The 20,462-nt window shown below is 40.3% G+C and overlaps 1 long non-coding RNA gene across 5 annotated transcripts in view; it reads right to left on the reverse strand.

Annotated features, from left to right (window-relative positions):
• The window catches only part of LOC123021566, a 255,000-nt gene that overhangs the window by 8,559 nt on the left and 225,979 nt on the right, over positions 1-20,462 (reverse strand). For 4 of the 5 annotated variants that reach the window (XR_006414345.1, XR_006414342.1, XR_006414346.1 and 1 more), the window contains 3 exons: positions 7,278-7,633; positions 3,187-3,286; positions 2,669-2,843 (listed from right to left, as the gene is read on the reverse strand). This is a non-coding gene — a long non-coding RNA (uncharacterized LOC123021566). The remainder of the gene's footprint in view (positions 1-2,668; positions 2,844-3,186; positions 3,287-7,277; positions 7,634-20,462) is intronic. The other variant, XR_006414343.1, reaches the window with a different exon arrangement.

Consider the following 20,462-nt stretch of genomic DNA (forward strand, 5'->3'; position numbering starts at 1 on the left):
ACTTGTCCTGCTGCTATCATGAAACAGAAGGAGCATTAATCATTTTCTCAAGTGTTGGGTTTACCAGAGACTGTGCATGCTACACAAATAATCAGGGCAAGATGCTTCTGCTTTATTTTGCATAAAGTGGCTTTTGTTCCTGAAAATGGAAACTGCAAAGACATATTCTGATGTTATGATATGTGTGTGCTCGGGAAAGAGAGAGACACTAAGAGAGAGTGTGTGTGCTGTGAATTTTTCAAGGTAATGCAGGAAGAAAACCTTATTATCCCAACAGACATAACATCTCACTGTATTTCCTTTATTAACTTTGTACCTTCCTTAAACTGCCACTAAAACCCTGAGAACTCTCTCTGTGGCTTGGTCTCACTTCTCCAATAAGTTAACTTCCCCTGCTGTGCGCCTATGGGAGTTTGGTAACAAGGAAGTAACTAGCTACCAAACAGGTTTTTGACATAATTCTACCATCAGACAAACGGTTCATCATTTGGAGACTTGTTTTGCTTCAATAGTTGTGCAAAGTCACAGAGCATATGGCTTCACATTTTCCATTCCCCTTGTTTACAAACTGTGCAACCAACCCTACAAGACCTACTTTGATTTCTTTCCTTGATATATAACTGGGAGTTATGTTGTGAGATACTAATTCTAGATGGGGCAGCTACATTTCTGAAGCCCGCTAGAAATTTTACTCATGGCGAGCAAAATTTTAATCAAATGTGATTGCCATCTAAGCCATGCACATGCCCAAATAATTTGGATTAAGGAAAGGAGGGATAGATATACATAAAAATGGGGAGAGAAAGGTATCCAAGGTTGCAAATGCTTTTTTTCCATTCCATTCCATTTTCTTGAGTTAAAAGGATGCTAATTAATGCAGTCCTATAAGGAACACTTCACAGATTCCGCATGATCCAAATGCAAAACTAGTTAGTACACAAAAACCAGGATCTATATACAGACAACACATGAAAACTGTGGATAGAAGAATATATTTTACTATTTAACTACCACACACTGCATATTACTGATACAATTCAGATATGTATGCAGAGTAATATACATGCATACTGAATATTATGCAATTAGGGATGAATATTTTAACCAAGAGTTTAATCAGCTAAAACCTGAGTAGACAAATCAGTGAGAAGCGAATTTGAGCAGTGGGGTTGAAGCCAAGGGCACCCTTGTTGAGACTGGCTGGTTCGGTATTTTAATGCAAATGCATGTTCCCAAAGGCCCAGAGAAGCACAATTTTCCATTAAAACATAGTGTATGTTGCTCATGTCTCTCCTTATTTATTTATTGGCAGCACTTTGGTGGCAGTCTTTTGTGGGTGGCAGGGGACTGTATAAAAAGGGCAGAAGCTCATGTCCCCAATGGAAAGTATGTCAATTGCTCCCATATGGCACATGAGAGGTTGAAACCCACAAAACGGTGACTTGGCTAAGGCTACCTAATGTTTACATAGGTTCGGAAACAAACTCATGACTTTGGGGCACAGAGTTCACACTCTCAGCCATTATGCTATCTTGTTCCTTTGCATTGTCTTACAAATCCTATACTTCTCAAAGCACCTACAGTGAGTTTCAGTATTCATCTACAGTATTATCAGTAGATACACTTGATCAATTAGTTAAAAAGCAAATTGCTCATTAACAGAGCAATCCTGTGTGCATTTCCTCAAAAGTAAATCCCCCTGCATTCCAGATTCTCATGGCTATGCATTGGATTGCAGCCCAAAATTCTGACAGCCCCATATTTAAATGTAGGCTTGACTAATATCTATAAAGCATATGTGAAGTTAAAGCAAGGCTTGAAAAATCAGTTAGGAATGCAGAGAGATGAATCAGTATTAAATCACTTAATAGATAACCAAAGAAACAATGGTTTTCCCAATTTGTTTCCTAAATCAGATAAATGCAACCAAGGAAAGAGAAAAAAGGAAGGCAATACAGTTTGGAAACCTTAGTAGCTATCAAATGGATGCATTCTGGTTTTAATTGGCTGCAATAAGGCCTTAGCTGCCGGCTCGATTACATAGGTGTTATGGAACACTGGCAAATATTCCAGTTTCTCCGAAGTTTTAAAAAGAACTCAGTACACAAGACCTAGGTGACAACTGGATACTGTGGGAAGGAAAGAGTTCATCAGAGAAGAGTGTAGGCAACATTACCAAAGTGTTGGTCTACTGTTAGAATGAATATGAAAAAATAACTGTTGCACAGAATTTACAGGAAATGTAAAGTGTAACAAGTTTTGTTGTTTGTTACTTTTGGTGAAGAGTCTGTGACCTCTGTGATACAGGCCTCAGAAAAATGAATCCAAAACATGCCAACTCCAAGTGTCACTTCTCAACCAATATTCCCTTGAAACATTCCCAAAGCTCAGTGCATCCAGCCTTTTCCAGTGAACCTTGCCCTTTTCCTGTAGACTCTAGAGAGACGACTGTGGTTATTTGTGGTTTTAACCCCAAACCAGACACATCTCTTTATTTTTCACTCAACATGAAATGGCAAAGTGAAACATAGGGGTGTGAAGTCTGTGGAATGAAACCAAAACAAACATTTGTCAACTCCTACATAAACAGAAACCCAAAAGTTGCACATAGCTCCACCAATGACCCCAGCTGGATGTTGGTCAAGAAGGCAAACAAACATCACCCTACCTTTGGTGTAACTTGCCAAGGGCTCTTTAGTGGCATCAGACTCATTTGAAAGCCATTCTCTGGTTATACATCTCTTCAGTTATGCATTTTCCTCTGCTTGCTTCCTCATCAATACACAAATAGAAGACACTTGCATCAGCAAAACCACATCAGTGAAAGTCTGCTGAGCCAAGTTCTAGAAACACAACGCCACAAAGTCAAGGCCAAGGCAGAGCAATTTCGAATCTCTAATCCCACGATCCTCTATAGATGTGGATCACAGGCTCTGATATAAAAATCTAAGCACTAACACAAAACTCATGTCTTTGAGCTAGAACTACAGCACAAACGCTGATGTACCAGTTGCCTTCCTCCTTATTGCTTTCTCATGACACTGCTATGGTACACACACAGTTATTTTGCTGCTCTACTTGAAAGCAGGAAAGGGGAGCCCTGTCTGTAGAAGATGTAAGATGCTGATAAATAATCCCGAATTACCAGCCATTTTCTTAAATAAAGCTGTATACATATTTACAAACCTAAAAAAGGAAGTTGTGAAAAAGAGTCTTCCTAGGAATACAAGTCTGAAGTCCACCATAGCGTTCAAAGCTTCAGTTGTTCGCTGCATTCTGATTTCTCCTGTAACAAAATATACAAGAAAAAATTAAAATAAGTAAATGAATTGCTGTTGGATAAACTGATTTGAGCAGTTTAACCAGACCATAGCCTAATGAAGTGTTAATATTTTATCTTGGGCAATAGCCCAATTTTCCTTTGTTAGTTTAGGACTGGGACCTTATATGGAATACATTGCACAGGTTCAAATGGAAGAGCTATGTTTTTTCACACCTGCCAGACACTTCACCTTAGACTTTGGAAGTGTAGTCAGGAAGTAAGCTTTTCCATGCTTGTTACTGTAAACAAATAGTGCATGGCAGACATCCAAGTGTTACAAATGGGAATGGGCTGAACTGTAATAAACAAGAGATGAATACAGGAAAAAAATGGAGGCTAAAAATTCAGACAATCAGCAGCAAATAAATCAAATCTACTTGTTTGCAGCAAGGCCAACATGTTAAGAGTTGGTTGTTTTGCAGAAAGGGATGTATCATGCAATTATTTATACTGTAGATTTAGCTTGTAACTTTATAGTTTTGGACTTTATTAAAGCGCCCTGTCAGCAGTCTGGGAATAACATTACTTGATGCTGTGAAGCTATGGATGTGGTCAGCAACCTGGATAGAAGACTACTAGGAGCATCATGTAAGAGTAGGATATATATAAATAGAGAATATTCTGGGAAGGAATCTATGTAGTTTAATGAACTAATCACTGCAGTATTAATAAGCAAAAGTGACTCTGATAAAAAAATGGAAAAGCAGCTATAATAATATGAATGGTCTATCCTTTTAAGTCAGATGGTTAATATAAGGCCAGAAGGCTGTCCCTACAATTTTACCACTAATTAATTATTTTTGAACTAGTAATACTTTACTTCAGCTGTACCTCTTCAGACAACAAATGGGTTCTCACATGCTTTCCTGCAGGAGGTATTTATCAGCTTCACTCAAGTTGAAGTGATCAGGAAAATTTGGCATTTAATCCAGAAAGTGAAGGAAAGTATAACAGCCTCCAGTGTATTTGCAATGGCCTGCTATCCCACAGTGATACCTTGAAAGGAAATGTGCCTTTTGCAGCGTTCAGATCACAATTCTATGACGGAACTACAAGTAGATACAGTGGGTGCATGGCTGATGAGCAGTCTCATGTAGAGAATATTACTGAATGCAAAAACATTTTGACCTGCAGCCTGAAGAGATAATGTCTTAGGAATGAGTGCATCCTTCCCACTAATCAGTCAAGTACCATCCTGCTCCAGTGATGGTGCGCTGGATCATTAAAAAGAAAGGTGGAGGAGGGCAGGGACTTACAGTGATAACTAGAAAACAATTGCAAGACAACAGTGGCAAACATAATAATGCTGAAGAAAAGTTCATTCTAGATGTAAGAATGCTGGAGATAAAAGCTGGTAAAAGCTCCTAACATGCCCATGTCTTTTGCATACACCTGGAACCTTCCCTGCTTTGTGAAGAACTTGGTGCTGCTTGCTGGTTTGCGCCATTTGTTCTTCCATCCTGTAAAGATGCCACCACGTACTCACAGCTGTTTCCTTCAACAGAAACTGCTCTTGCAACACTGTTCTGAACAATTCATGGATTTGGAAACAAGACCTACCCATTTTTAGTTCATTTTTCAATTCATAGTTTATAATCAAAATTATAAATCTGGGATTGCCCAAACTTCTTCTGGACTATGGTAAAATGCTATGATGAGTAGAAAGAGAACTGGGGCTGATACCCTAACTTGGACTCCTTGTCAGACCTCATCAGATGCTTTCACACTGAAGGCAAACACCAGACCCAAAGGCCCCAACTTGCCTTCCGGCATTCCCTGGATGGCAGTGCACAGCGTCCTTCCCCTACCACAGATCACAGCCTTTCAATGTCCCTCTCCGGCCACCCCAATCGATCGTAAGAGTTGGATATTGGCAATAGTGCTAAAATATGCTGATTTTTTAAAAAATTATGTTACTATTGCCCCTGCCTCTTTTGCTTAACCTTCCCACCTCTGAAACATGGCTCCAAAGAGCTACTCTGAAATTGAATTCAGCCCTAGGACCAAAAGTGGTTTGACACTCTTGGTCTGAGTACAAGATCACTAAACAAGGAGTTCTTAACATCATCACCACATTATTACAATTCCCAGGGTTCTTTTGCATCATATTAATGCTGGTTAGAATTTGGAGCAAATATACGGTCTGAAACAGCAAGCAAGCTCTGTCTTGGTATAATTGTATTATTGCATTTCTTCTGCCAACAGTTTAACAGTCTTTTCCCCTGTTGGCACATAATAAACATGAAATAGCAGTCGCTGTTGGTAAAATACTCCAACAGGCAATGAATCTGGCATTCTACAAACTCACCAAATGTTTAATCCATTCAGAATTAACAGAGAGGTGTCTTAATTACTTAGAATAAATCTGTTAACTAACTTGGTCAGTAGTTATCACTGCCTTGTATTAAAAACTGGCAATGGATAGTTAAGAAAGGTTTTTAAGTCCCATATAGGAGCTAAGGATGGAAATTATAGACCTGCCAGCAGCCCAATTATTAAAATGAAAAAGAAAGGAAAAAAAGAAAAATTGATTGTAGTCAGGAGAGTCATTTGATAAGATACAAGTAATTCCTATGGGAGAAAAGAGCCCCAACAACACTTTGCTTGCATAACAATAGCTCTTTTTTGGTGGCTCTCAATGAATTTATAACTGTGGCACCTCCTGATGTAGTAAAAGTCTGTTTAATTCCAAATATGATGCTTTTCATGGCAGTTGGCTGCAAGTGCCAAAATAATAACTGAAAATCTTGTAGACACAGAGTTACCAACTGTAACTAGACAGTAAATGATTTTTAATGAAGAAACTATATAAGAGCTCATTCACAAATTTGCAAAAATTGACAACCTGAGACTCCAGTTGGACATCATGCCCACCTTTGTCCAAGGTGTACATAATGAATGTTAAGAAAATGGTGATCAACCACAGTTGAAGACACCTGACTCTTTGCTTCATTTTGCCTAAGACTAGGGAGGAAAAGGGTGAGGTAAACATAGATGCAGATAAAGAAACATCCCTTAATGAGATAAAGGGGACAGTAAATAGAAGAGCCTTCTCAGTGGCTGCTCCTCAGCTATGGCTCCCCAAAGAAATTTGCCTGGTGCCAACCTTGTTTTCATTTTGGTGCCAGGCAAAAATGTTTCATTTCTCTGAATGTTTCTAAGGACAGTCTTGAAATTTATTTGCCTTGACAGCTGTTTTTTGCTTACTTGGTGTAACTGAGATACTTATTAAATTTTTTGTGATTTTAATTGGTTTTATTGTTGTTTTTAGTACTTTACTGTATGTTTCCTAGAGAATCCATCTCGTTTAGTGGATACAAATACAAATTCATGAATGAATGAATAAATAAATAAATAAGTCCCTCGTATATAACCAAAGAAGCCACTGCATTAATGAAAAATGAAGACTGTCTAGGACCTCATTTTTTGTGGCTGGCTTAGGCTTCTGCTGTTGTTTTATTTGCCACAATCCTCTCAGATTTTGTCAAATAAAATGAAATAAATCTGTCTGTTTCAAGATCAGAACGACTGCAGCTTTTAACAACTTTGAAATTAGCTTTCTCTGACAATTTCTTTCAGAAAAGTAAGTCACTTGCCAGGAACTGACAGCTAGGATCAAAAAGTAATCATGACTGAAAAGCAAACTAGCAAGTAGGGCTGGAGAACAAGCCAGGGCTCAGGAATGAAAAGGAAAACTCAAAATACAAGACATCCCAGAGCTCAAGTAAGGAAGATTCAGTTGCAACTTTTAAGCCCTCTCTACTGCTTTTTGTTCAGAAGGATCCAATGGCCAATCCAGCATGAGAAGGGTCCTCACAGAGAAACTGTCCCCTGCAGTCCAGTGATTCAGCACTCAAATTAACTGCATACCGTTCCTGATACATCACTGGGATGCTTCAAGTCACGCACTTCGTAAGGGGTGGTGATGGGAAGTCCGTGACAGTTCCATAATCACCTTGCTTCAAAGGGGTAGGCCCTCCTCTTGGTCTCTCCCAACTCACGTTCCTTCCGAGAAAGGACAAGGCGAAGGACAACAAAAGCTGAATGAAGCAGCAGGCAGTGACTTTGTCCTAAAAACTACTGTAACATAGCCCATTCTTCTAGTTGCCACTATTAAGCTGGCATCAGCATCTGGAACTACATATATTTCCACACTGTCTTCAAGGACAATCTAACATAGAGAGCATTGCAGCAGTTCAACATGGAGGTAACCAGGGCATGAGCAAGACTGGTTTCTTCAGAAATGGGCAGATTAGCTGAACCAGACAGGGTTGGTCAAAATGCCCTTGGCGGATGCCATCTCCTGTGCATCTAAAAGCAAGAACAGAAACACAGAAACAGAGCGAGTCAGAAAGGGTCTCCCGGGCCATTTAGTCTGACCCCTGGCTCCAACCAGCTCCACTCATGACATGCCTACCATGTGCATGTCCAGAAATGACCCAGATGGGACCAATAATCCCCAACTCCAGTGGCTGATGCCTTATCCATTAGGAAATATCCATCCATTGCAACCCTTTTTCTTCTCCCCCATGTAAAACAGTCTACACTATTTCTCAGCACTTGGATCCGTCTAATTTGGATTGGACTTCAGTTTGCACAGGTTCTGGCTGTGCTATGTGAATCTATATCTATGTAGAATTTTCTATGCACTGGGCTGAAATTTGTACAAAATGAATTGCTGTAGTTCTTAGCCAAAACTCTAATTGCATGCTTTGTATAACTTAAAATGATAACCTTATCTTAATTAGTAGCATGCTGCAAGAATGCTTTAGAAAGCCTTGGAGGCTTAACTTGCCATTTTAAACAGAAGCCTTTGGGTTTTTACATTAAAAAGCCATCCCTCTCATGTATTACATAGGAGCTTGTCAAAAATAACAAAGCAAAATAATCATATTGCAAAAGAATGATCACTACTTTCTCCAGTCAAACAATGAAGTATTCTGTTTCTAAATTTGCCATTAAAAATAGGAAAAGTTCTGTGGGACAACTACAAGAAAAAGAAGATATGTACATTTATAGGTTTTTCTACCATACAAGTCTCAAAACTTGAGAAAAAGCACAGAAATGATTTTTCCCTAAAGATATGAGTAATGAAAAGTTGGTATGAACATCAAAACTGAGGTCAGTTTCAAAATTCAGCAAAATGAACACAACTGTGATATGGCATGCAAAGGTTCAGACTTGCATTCTCTGTCTTTACCTCCATTCACATTCTGACATTCAATCTATTAGGTTCAGTTTATTGCATACTGTGGTTTACTATCACATCTGAACCCACAATCTATGCTTGTTTCAATTCAACCAGATTTCAGTTCTGATTAGGAGGACAAGCACAAATCATTATTTGTTGGTCTGGATGCAAATAATGGCTTGTTCTTGAAAGAAACAAAAGGATTGAGTTGAATTGAAGGGAAGGTGTGAGTGGAGGAGAAATGCGGGTACAAGCCCATGGCATGTCCAATTGTATCAATGTAGTGATACAAAAGCAGAATGATCAATTCATGCAATCTTGAGCCTGATGGAGAAAACCTGATGAAGTAATCAACCAATGAATAAGGCTGCCTTTGTCTGGACTCCTGCCTTTTCAGAGGTTAGGCAGTATAGAGATTTTCAGCATGCACTGTTTCTGTTAGTGACACCTTATTAAAAGAGAAGCTAGAACTGTTCAGCCCTCAAACATGCAAGTTTTGCAGCCACAGGAGTTCTTTTGGGGATCAGCAGCATAGGGAGGGAGGGCAGATACTAATAGCTTTACTTCATGAGGCTGTTCATCTGTTGCCCCTGCTTTTGGTTTACTCACAGAATTGAGATCTGAGAATCCCATGAGGAGCATTTTCTTTTCCTGCCTTTCCACTATATGACCTCTAGGTGGAACTAGTATGAAGAAACAGGCAAATAAACACAAGGTACCATCCAAAAAAAAAATGCTGCATTTTCCCTGCTTTAAAAATGATTTAAAAAAAAATTGTGAAAAGTACTGCTTACATATAGAAGCAAAACTAGGAAGTAGAAATATTTTCTAAAGAACCAATAAATGTTAGTGGGGAATGATGAGCACACAACAAATGCTTTGTCTAGAAACCTCTAAAGCGGAGTATGTTACTAGTAAGTTCAAAGAGTGCAAAATTTGGCTGCAACTGGTTCAGCCAGATGAAATTAAACTGCTCCAGTTCTTAAAGAACTACACTGGCTGCTTCAAAACCTAATTGAAGGTACTGGTACTAAATGGTTTGGAGACCCAGATACTTGAAGAAGCGCTTTCTCATCCTTTAAGGGTCTTTGCATTATTTCCTTAGCAGAGATACACTAGATCTGTGGTAACGCAGCTTTTTCCCAGTGGTCATTGTCCATTGTCAGCTTGAGCTGACAGGAATTGGAATCCAACACTTCTGAAGAATACCGGACTGGAAAAGATTGCAATAGAGATAGGTCCTTTTCTGTGGTGGCACCACAACTCAACTATGACCTCTCCAAAGCAGTATGACTGGTGCCAGCAATGCAGACTTTGTGTGCCTGCTTAAGGCTTTTCCAACTTGCCTGGTATTTAAAAGGGCAACATTGCCTCAATCTAACTTGCAGGCGTTATTGCTCTTTACTGCCTTTAACTCTGTAATTGTGATAAAGGATATTATTTCATTGGATCTGCATTTTGTTTAATATAATGTCTAATATATGATGGTTTAGAAATACCATAAGTAAATCAATAGATAGATATGACTAGATAAAAAGTGCTACACTTGCACGCAATGCATAAATGATTACTGCAAAGCACAGCATCATTTCTATATTGAGACGTCTGCTTCTATAAAACATAGTTCTCAGCTGCTGTTTTCTACAGAGGAAACAAGTGCCTGCAGTTTTAAGTGAGCTACTTGTATTCAGTAGGCCAGTGGATTATGACCGGGCACAAATCTGTTTGCTCTCTGAGCTGTCTCATAATTAGGATTCATAATGTTGCACGTGTACCTTGCGCACTGAGAGCAGTACATGGGTGGTGGCTCACATTAGCAGGGTAGTGTCGGACCATGGCCTTCTATGTATACTGGATGGCTAATTCCATACACAGGATGGTGATGGCCACCCATGTAGCCAGGTCTGACTGTCAGGATTAGAGCCTGATTAGTCCTCTGTAAAGCCAGGTGCTCCCTGAGGGCCAACAGCTGGACAGTACTCATGCACTCCAGCTGAATGTCCTAGAGATTTACATAAAAGATTCCTCACACCTTTGCCACAGCAACACAGGACTCCTTTTGTTTGGACTCCAAAAATCTCCATGTCTTGTTCCTGCCTCCCTCTGAGTAGATCCTGCCTTGCCCCAGCCTGTGTCCTTCCTTCTGTTCCTGTCCTCTGCCGAGTAGACCCTGCCTTGCTCCCATCTGCTCCAGCAATGACTCACCAGTAAACCAACTCTCCCCACCCCCACTGCTTTTAACTTGACCTGCCAACGTGTGTCTATCCTCTGGCCCATAGCAAAGCTCCAGACTCTGCTTGAGCTCACGTCCTGGACCCGGTGTTCTGCCCATCCCTGCTGCCACCCACATCCCGGCCCTCAGTTTGACAGGGAATTCAATGAACTCATGCGGAATAAGGATATCAGTAGCTACTGAGGAAACATATCTTGTGGGACTAGTTGATAGGGCTGCCACTGCACTTCTTGTGAGCCCCCGATGGGTATCTTCTTGGCCCCTGTGGAAAACAGGACCTTGGACTAGAGAGGCCTTCCGTATGATCCAGTAGAGCTCTTCTTATGTCCTTGGGGTGAGATGAAATGAGGAAATCCCTTTAGACAGAAAGAAAAGCTCTGTCTTTCAAGTGTGCTTCCCCAAAATTGCTACAGTCATACAAGAAGGCCACTCAATGAACAGGTTACAGCCAACCCACAGTGTAGGAACCAGCTCCATGAATGCCTGTTCTCCATCTCTAAATAAAACATTCATCCCTTATATTTAGATGTGTCTTTAAGGGGAATTGATGAGAATGCTTCAATGTAATTATCTACTGAAGTCCTCTATAGAAGTCCAAGCTGAAGATGTTATGCAAATTATGTATAACAGAAAATGTCTTTTCAAAATGGCACTCAAGGAGAAGATAATATCCCTGTCAGCTTCAGATGCTACTCTTTTATATATGTCGTTATGTTTGGTCTGGAGTAGCCAATTCAGCTGGTCCATACTAATTCCACATTATCCAAGTCCCACATACAGAAATCTTACTTTTACAATCAGTTGCAGGTCCCTTCAGACCATTTGGGTGCGGGCATTTCAATGCAGATGTCCTGGATAAGGACATCTCAAATTCAAGTGCCCATTTAGCAAATCTGTTGAGAAGAAACCATTTAGGTTCCTAAATAATGAGGATTGTCCTAGAAGCCTCTCACAGCAGGAGATGAGGCACTGCCAGAGAATCAGCAGCAAAAAACAGGATAATTTTCTGGCATCTTCATCTAAGCAAGGAGGAAGGTTCAGAGGAGTATACTCCATTGAAAAAGAAAGTTGGTGGTTTTCCTTCTTCTAGGTTCAGGTGTCATGACCAAGTTTCCCAGGAAGTAGAGAAGCTTGAGGCAGGAACAAGGGAAAACTGCACCAAGGGTTCTTCAGTGCTCAGGTATAATTTTCTCACACACAAGTTGTGTTTGTGGGAGCTCTGACACAAGCACCAGAACAACTTTACTATGGACATAGTGGTCTTCAAGGAATCAGGTATGAGGGTTAGACAGGGCTGCATTCCTTAGCTTTTATTTTTCTCTTTTGGTTTAGCTTCTACAACTGATTTGCCACTTTGACCCCTTATTGTTGTGTGCCCAGAATCTGATCAATCTTCTCTCCATTCTGCACTTTTTCTTGAATCCCTAGTAAAACTTTTGCCCCTAACCCAGACTGTGTGCTTTCGGTTGAAAGCAGGGAGGTTCACATAGAGGTATACTATATTACTGGTCATGCTAATGCTCTTTTAGAACCTAGTCCCACACAACATGTTGAGTAAAGCTGGAACCTAGTTCGGCTCCTTGATGGACACAAGGGACCCCAGTAGGAATCTTGGCCAATCATTCCCAAAGGACTGAGAGCACTGGCTTTGTTCTACTGTCAGTGGAGATGGCCAGTACCAGTTCTGGACTGCCGTATCAGGCCTTGTGCTTGTAGCTGGGTCGTCTGTCTGTGGGTGTCAGATCACCACATATGTATACAGCAGCCTGTCCCAAACTAGAACTCCATTCAGCCACAGCCAGGATGGCCAGTACTCAGGAGGGCTAGTACTGTAGTTGTCACCCAAAACATCTGAAACAGCATCTGACGGGGATGGCATATTTATTTGTCTTGCAGGGAAGAGTTAGTAGGGCACAGAATTAGCCGGGCAGACAGTTGCTACTGCCTTTTCTGTTCAGTATTTAGGACATTAAAAACAGGATTGTAGGAGAAGCGGAACTGCAAAGATGCCTGTATAAACATGCTGCAGCTTCCTTAAACACAAACCTCAGGTTTTCAAAACTAATAATCTGAATTCTTTTTATGCCTCAGGGCCTGTCAGCATAATCCGGTGGACCGTGCTTTGAAAATGAACCTGAGAAAGTCAATTTCAAATCCAAGCACAGCAATGGACTCCCTGGGTGGCTTAGGGCTAGTCACTATCTCTCATACTCAGCTGCCCATCTGTAAAAGCAAGAATAAAACCGATCTTCTCTGTAAGGCTGCTGTGAGGAAGGAGCAGATAAGGACCGTAAATCACTTGGCATGCTAAGAAAGTGTTTCATAAATGACTAATAATAGCAACATAATCCTATGTAAATATCATGACTGCTTATCTAAATGTTTGGTTATCTGAATGTTTTGGAAGTTGCTGAGACTGTTGGCCAGCACATATTAATTTTTGTGGCTGTGCACATGAAAGAAACTTATTTTATGCTAGGATCCATCCTGACTTTCTTTCAAAGTTGGCAGCAGCTAGAGATAGCAGAGCCCTTGGTGACATCTTCCATGGACAGCTGCTAAAGTCTCTTGCCCTCTCTGTCAAAATCACTTGTAGGTTTTGTGCCTTAAATCCAAAGATCAGGCCTGAGATGAAAAAGAAGCCTCCACATGGTTGCCATGCAACTGTGAATTCCTTCCCTTAGCAGTCTCAGTGCTTCATCCCACAATGGTTACTAAAGGGTGTCCACAGCAGGTATTCAGTTCTGTGTGCTACTCAACAGCATACAAAATAACTCTATCAGCCAGGAAAGCCTCTATACATCAGTAGGTCACAGTGGACAAGATGATACTCACCAGCCCCTATCAGAACTTCTGTATCTGGCTTGCTTCTTCACCTAAGCAACTAGGAGACTTGTTCTAATGGGCTTCAGTGGTACTACCGTGCACTTTCTCTTCTTTTTGTAAGGAAGTTAGAAGTGGGAACAAACTATCTCTAATCACTTAATCCAAACTATGCTCACTTTTATAAATGCCCGTCATGCTCCTCTCACTTAGATCTCAGTTCTAAGATAAAATGGTCTACATGTTTTAGCCTCCCCTTGCAAGAGGGTATTCCAGTTCCCTGTATTATTCTGGTTGCCCAGAATCTGCTTTCTCAGTGTCACGTGGGAACCTGATACCTGAGTTCCAAGAGCCAAGTTTGGTTGAACCCATTCTATTCTTTGCATCTCACACCATGGTGACTGGTTGCATGCTCAATTCACAAAGCCCCAGTGTTTACAGTCCTTCAGCTCTGGATGTCCCGGTCAAATTAGTCCGTGTGCAATGGCATGCTTTGCCCATGGTGATATGGGTATCCTTGCAGGAGGAGAGTCTTAATTGGACTGCCATGCTATCCAACCTAAAAGTGGTTAAGCATATTCCAGGTACAAATTGTTCCTTTGTCTCATGTTCAGCATCACAAATGGACAACTCTCTCCCTCTCCCGTGTGTGTGTGTGTGTGTGTGTGTGTGTGTGTGTAAACAAATGCACACATCCCCATACAGAAATAGGACAAATACAACTAAATAGGTATGATTTGTGGAATTTGTTCATCTACAATATACTGTAAATACAAGCCCTATAGTATTCCTTCTGTGGTACAGCACAGCACAACACAGCACCCCTATGAAAAGCTGATTTGCTTTCCTGGTAAATGCAAAAAAATTAGAAGAGAGTAATTATTAGGCCAATTAAAAATCTATCAATTTATAAATGCACTTTTAAAAATGCTTATTGTACAACTAGCTACACAAAATATGGTTATTCAAGATTTTTTCACAATATTTTACTTATTTAATGGCCAAACAGTCTGTGTACGCTCCATGAAATGTTGTCTGTGTTCCACAGTATTCCAGAACAGCCATTTCTGTTTACACTGATATTGTAAAAAGAAGAAACCAAATGAAAATTATCAGTTATCCGTAAGCACCTGACTAATGTTTCTGCTTATTCTAATTCACCAGAAGCACTATCAAGATAACCTCTTGTGTGATCCTAGGCAGTCGTCAGCTGGCCCTTATAAATCCATTATCTCCTCACTATGGAAGTCACTGATTCCTTTGAGCAAAGATAATGAAGGTTATTGGGATTCTACCACTAGATACAGAATCATTAAAGAAAGATAGTCCACAATTTATGACCAAGTCTATGGACAGCAGGGCATTATTTTAACGATAAAATTGCAATCTGCAATGGAAGTGGCCAAACTGAAGGAGTCACATAAAGACTGATAATTAGTATCAATCACCATGACACTGCCGTAGACATCTTTATTGCTTTAAACACACTAATCAAATACTTCTGCATTCAGATAGAAAGATTGATAGGCAGATCGACACAGAGAACATCTCCGCAGAGAATAATTTTAAATTATCCATTGAAAAAGGTGCCACAAAAGACAAAATATATTTAAATGGAGATGCAATGCAATGACTGAACAGATCATAAAACTTGGCGAGTCTGCACTATACATATAGGTGTGTATCCCTGCAATCATTCATATCCTAGAAAAACTAATGCTTCTACTCAGCTATCCCAGAATGCTCCCCAGCTCACATAAAATTAAAACCAGTGCAGTGTAGTATGTTAGGTCAGAGTGCCAGGTTCAAATCTCCACCCAACCATGAAACTCACTGAGTGACCTTGGGCCAGCCACTTCTTCTCAGCATAACCTTGGGAGCTGTAAACTAAATATGTCCATATAGGTTACACTGCTCTCCTCAGAGGAAGGGTGGATTTTTAATACAATAGATATAGAGTAATTATGCTTGTACAGGGAATTTCAGTGCATGGAAAAGGCATAAGACATACTCAATGTTTCCACTGCTGCCCACTCTCCTTCTGACCTTCCAGCATTAAGTGGAAAGATCTGAATGGGGCTTCCACACATTCACCTCCCCTGCCATCATCTAAGGCCCTCTAGAAACATCTGCCAAACAAAGAAAAGAGCACAGCCTTCCATTGCTTAAGTCGCACCTTTGCAAAGCAGTCTCTAAAGAAGCTCACCTGAAACATGCATCTTGGGTGAATACATTCTATTATATTGTCTTAGTGTTGTTCTTGCTGCTGGTTTTATTTTTAACTTATATTCGATGCTTTTAATTGATCTGCATACTGTTCAGAACATTCTGAGTATCTCACTGTGTAAAAATGTGATAAATACAGCAGAACAAGCAAACCTTTGCAACTGTCAGGGAATTCTGCTTCATCCAGATTGCCAGCTGTGAAATGCTTCTATGAATGTTCAGCTGGAAACTCACAGAAGGCCTCTTCAGATCTTCCTACTCAATGTGGAAGGTCAGTGACAATGAAGTAAGACAACAGTACATAAGTCTGCAGCCTTTACATAGACTCTCTGACCAGGGATGGACAGAAAGAATCATTCTTTCTTGGGCAGTATTTATCTAAGAATCATTCTGACCTGATTATTCATCCACATCCAACTACATACTGCACAAATACTAAAATACACTGCCACCATTCCTGCTGATACAAATATTTTAGCTTTAATGATCAAGAAATTCTGCAGCTGCCCAACTATCCTTTAGGCCCAGATGGTAATGTTCTCTGCATGCTTTTGAAGACATTTTCCCTGCAGTTGTTAATATAACAATTGCAGTCAAAGAACGTTATCTTCAACAAGTGCTGAGAATCGCAAACTTGTTTATGCAGAAAAAAATTTTGAGTGACAGTTAAATAAAAGCAAAGGAAGAGGTGAAAGAGATAATGGTGTTTCAGCACATTCCTCAAAGAGATGATTCTCACATAGAAGGTGGGTCTTCCAAGGGAGAAGTTCTTCTCAAGAAGAAGAATGCCATTTCCAAGTCCACAAATTGTGTTTTGTTACGCTGGGAGGTGGTATGTCAGTTCCATTAGGAATTGTATGTGTAGGAATGCACCCTGAGTTATTCAGACTACACTGCCTTTCTACAAGAAGTAACTAGGAAGAGTTCTAGAATGTCTGAAAATTAAACTGAAGACTGAAATGGTGGTGAGGAATATCTCAACTCCATTCCTTACACAGAGACATAATAAATGTGCTTGTTTTTAAACTAAAAGCACACACTAGACCTGGCCACTATTCAAGTTTGCTTAACTTTCAGATAAAATCTATGGTGCAACATACTAATCAAGAATGTTCATATCCCAGGACTGCCTGTCTTTAGACTTCTTGAAGGTTTCTTGTCATCATTCCTTGCTCAGTATAGTCAACGAAGAGAACAGGCTGTACGGTAGTCTGCCTAAAAAACATTGTGAAAACTCCCACAGAATGCTTACTGCAGTGACCTTATCATCAGTTAAAAACAAGACGAAGCGCCAACAGACAGCAACATCAACTTTACTACAGATGAGTCAGTGACTGGCTCAGCAGAATCAAAGGTGCTCTGTATCTTACAAAAACAGATGACACAACTTCCACAAAAGAAAAAGATGGCATGCGTCAGAAGACAGTCACTTCCTGATCTAAATATTCCCATTTACCAGTGTCGACCTCCCACTCTCACTGCTCCCCAGTAAAAAGAAACAAAATAGAAGCAATAGCTCTGAGATCTATGAATATTCTTTATGACAAACATGAAGAACGGAATGTAAATTTTCATAGACTGCCATCTTCTCACTAGCTGTGTCACGCCAAGGCTGATAGACGGCCTAAGAAAAGAGAATGGAGGAAAGAATTGCATGGCGCCTTTCAGCGAAAATTACCCAGAGTTAAGCACTGAATTCCATTCTATTTTGGTGTGTAAAAGATGAAGCTTAAGGGAATATAAAGAAATGCATTGAAAGAAGCAGTTGTCAGTTTGGACACAGAGGCCTCTGTTCAAGGAGCTGGGGCATTCGGAAAAGAGCAGAGACTTAAGCTCAATTAATCACAGGCCCTACTCACACAAAGCTCTGGCCCCATCTTGACAACCTTAGGTTCTCTTTATCACCATTGCCAGTCACTGGAAGGGTAAGTGACAGGCAAATTAAGGCATTCACACCAGGAAGGAATGTGTTGCTGCTGAATTTCATTTGTAAAAACAAGGCATTTTGTACCAAGGACCTCATAGCATATGTAACACTAACACACCATAAATGGCATTTGAAAATGCAGGTATTATACAGGTACACTTGCCATGGTAGTGGCATTAGTAAAAATTTACAGTCGTATGTGTGCAAAGAGGCAAACAGATCTGCTCCCACATATTACATGAAGCAAAACCACGTACAGCTCAAGATATGTGGAAGGCTTAGGATTTCAAATCCCACTTTTATGACACTGAGTTGGGCAATATAAGTAAGCCGCTCAGAGAACCTTCGGGTTATGGGTCAGCATAGAAATACAAACAAACAAACAGCTTTACTCATTTTATTCATTCAGAAAACACTCCCTTGATTCCATATTTTTACAGTAGCCTGGTTACTGCAGGCAAGAAATTGATCTACAACTAAGGAAAAGTTTTAAGAAGCTAAGAGAACATGCTTATTATAGATATTTTTAAAAGGACACAAAGAAGTAACCTAAAGATTTCAAAATAGTATATTATTGTTGAACAACCTTAAGTATCATGCTATATTTACTCTGATTATTAATTTAAAACTATAAGTATTTATGTATGAGGAAATACAGGAGTCATATTTGATTACCACATATGGAAATTAAGGGCTCTCCCCTCTAATTCTCTCTACTTTAAGCAGCATTCACTGAAACTAAGCTAAACCATAATATTCTCTCAGGTTAAACCTTTCCTCTGCTCCTCCTCTGGCCTGATGGGTGCTCAGTCTCAATGAGGAAGTCTTCCTTCAGTAGGGTCACATTGAATATGTGCTTTACATTCTCAGCCACCTGCTTGTTGACACATTTCAGTTTCCTTTCACAAAACTCCCCCTGAAGCTCTCCATTTATTTAACCCATAGTGCCATTTTGAGTATGCACGCCTTGCTCAGGGGCTGGGGTTGTCATGTGGTACAAATCCAGCAAGTGTGGTTATGCAGAGGTTAAACAACCCTCACACAACCCACACTTGCCAAGTTCACACAGCACAACAATCCCCAAACAGGGGTTCTATAGGTGTTAACAGGTGCTGTGGAGCATCCAGACCCACTTTTGGTTAGCAAATGTTGCCTCCTGGTGCTTGCCATTCCAGTCTGTCTTCAGGCTATTAATCTTCTTTTTCTGTGCACATTTGCTTCTTCTCCCATGCTCTTCTAACTGACTGAGTCTGACCTCATTCATGCAAATAGCCATTGTGTGAATGCAGGGTCGAAAAGGCTTGGGAACTTAGTGAGCTCCCTGGCAAGCCCAGTCTGCAGATCTGCAGCACAATCCTTATGTGTTCTTACTCAGAAGTAAACTCCATCGTGTTTAGGAGGCTTATAGCTAAGAGTGGTTTAGGATTGCCATTTTGGACGTACACAGGAAAATCCCTTGGTATAGGGCCTATCACCATGAGCCTTAAATTTCATTCGTCTTCTAGAATTGCAACTCTACATAGTGTGAATTTAAGACATTATTATAATGCAATTTTTAGCTAAAATGTTCAGATCACTGAAATGATTGATGATCAAGATGAGCAACCTTATTTTCCTTAACACCTCGATTTCTGTTGCAAGCCAGCCCCCATCTATGTACCATATTATAATGCATACCACTGCTATTAGAGATTTGCAAAATTTATGTGACTGGAGCAAAGGCCATTTGCAATCGTCTGAGCCAGAGAATTAATCATCAGCGAAGACTTAGAAACCACAGCTAGGAGACAGCAATCACAACTACCATGCATCATAATGACAAAATATATAGATTGTCTCAGGCAAGGAAAAGCACATCCTCATGTTTTGGCACAGCATGGAACATGTTAATAAACATGCTCCTCTCAATCAGTATAAAGGTTGGCAATGTCAAAAATTACATTTTTTGAACAGGAAACAAGAACATGTTTGCTTGAAGAAACGATGCAAAATGGCCCCTCAAAAATTCTAGGAAGTGACATGTATTGTTGCTGCTATCACTTCTGCTACCCTTTAGCCAGTGGATGAGTACAGAAGCAAGAGGCTTCCACGGAAAGGGCAGCCAAACACAAGGAAATGCTCAGGATACCAAATGACATTCCTTCTGACCCTCTCCAGAATTCAATGCCTTAGGTGTGAGAATACATAAAATTTATTTTTATCTGCACAGGACATATTTCTTTGTAGCTTTTCTTTATAGTTCCAAAAGTTGCAACTATATTTTACAACTAAAAAAGTTGCAACATAGTTGCAAAAGGGAGGGGGAAAGTGTGCATTAAGAAGAAACACTCATAGATAATAGTAGTCTATGGATCAGCCCACACCTCCACAAGGAGCCAACAGGTGAGAAGCTGCAGGGCTGGGGAACCCGGAGGAAGACCATGTTGTTGGTGGGGAGATTGCTCTTCCCCACTTGGACTGGGCTACTTCCCTCCCATGCCTCCCACACCCATAAGGGTAGGTACTCGGAGGAGGGCCTTCTCTGCGGTGGCGCCCAATCTATGGAATGTGCTTCCCAGAGAGGTCCGCCTGGCACCGTCATTATTTGTTTTTTGGCGCCAGGTGAAGACCTTTTTGTTTAAACTTCATTTTAATTGTTAACAATATTTACTTATTTATCTGGCCAGGGCGACTTGGCTTTTCTTTTCTTTTCTAACTTCTTTTATATCGTTTATATTTTTTATTTATTTTATATTATTAA

This window comes from Varanus komodoensis, unplaced genomic scaffold (genome assembly GCF_004798865.1).
Source record: "Varanus komodoensis strain SLA01 unplaced genomic scaffold, ASM479886v1 scaffold17, whole genome shotgun sequence".
In the NCBI taxonomy this organism is placed as follows: Eukaryota; Metazoa; Chordata; class Lepidosauria; order Squamata; family Varanidae; genus Varanus; species Varanus komodoensis.